This window comes from Choloepus didactylus, chromosome 15 (genome assembly GCF_015220235.1).
Source record: "Choloepus didactylus isolate mChoDid1 chromosome 15, mChoDid1.pri, whole genome shotgun sequence".
NCBI lineage: Eukaryota > Metazoa > Chordata > Mammalia > Pilosa > Megalonychidae > Choloepus > Choloepus didactylus.
In genome coordinates, this window is record NC_051321.1 from 28,134,908 (window position 1) to 28,135,915 (window position 1,008).

Below are 1,008 nucleotides of genomic sequence, written 5' to 3' on the forward strand. Positions count from 1 at the left end.
ACAGGCCTGGCACCAGAGACTGAGAGCTAAGGTGCAGAGGGGCCTCTGGGTGCTCTGGGCTCCCACACAGACATTCGGGCTACCCCAACTTTTACCCCTTTTTCAGGAATGGGCCTATGTGGTTGAATGATGTACTTGACCAAGAACCTATGTACTTGACCTTTTTGAAGGAAGGGACTTTGCAAATAGAATTAAGTCTCTTGAAACGAGATTGTCCTAGATTGACCAGGTGGGCCCTAAATCTAATGACACCTGTCCTTATAAGAGAGAAGGGGAGTGCTTGCTTTGGCAGCACATATACTAAAATTGGAGCAATACAGAGAAGATTAGCCTGGCCCCTGCGCAAGGATGACACACAAATTCGTGAAGCGTTTCATATTTTTTCATTAAAAATGTGCATTTGGAAGAAGAAAAACAGAGAGAGAGAGAGAAGGGGAGGACACAAGGAGAAGAAGGCAATGTGAAGACCAAAGCAGAGATTTAAGTTTATATTTCCAAGCCATGCACACCGATTGCTGGCAGCCTCCCAAAGCTAGGAAAAAGGCACGGAACAAATTCTCCCCCGGAGCCTCCAGAAAGAGTCAACTCTGCCAATGCCTTGATCTCCAACTTCTAGCCTCCAGAACTGCATGAGAAAAAAATCCCTGTTGTTTTAAGCCACCCGGGGTACGATCATTTATTATGGCGGTTCTGGGAAATTACTGCAGCCTGTTAGACAGTTGTTCATTGGAAATACTCTTAGATAGTAAAAATGGTATGAATGGATGAACCCTCTAACTGGCCTAGCCCAGGGACATCAGTTATCAGGGAACAAGGCCACCAACCCACATTCCAATCTGCATTGAAACTTGAGGGCTTCCCTGCTCCCTTGGGGCCTGCCACCCCACTACCCCACACAGAAGCTTCTGCTCTCAGCCCACCGGGTAACATCCGCTGCTCAGAAGCATCCCATTAAACCTGGCTCAAGCACATCTCAGAGTCCCCCGGGAAATGTGCTCGAATGACAGA

At 47.6% G+C, this 1,008-nt stretch overlaps 1 non-coding gene across 1 annotated transcript; it reads left to right on the forward strand.

The window, feature by feature from the left end:
• The first annotated feature begins 276 nt into the window (after positions 1-276).
• On the forward strand, positions 277-383 carry LOC119511016. The gene has a single exon (XR_005212108.1). It is a non-coding gene; the product is annotated as a U6 spliceosomal RNA (small nuclear RNA).
• The last annotated feature ends 625 nt before the right edge of the window (positions 384-1,008 follow it).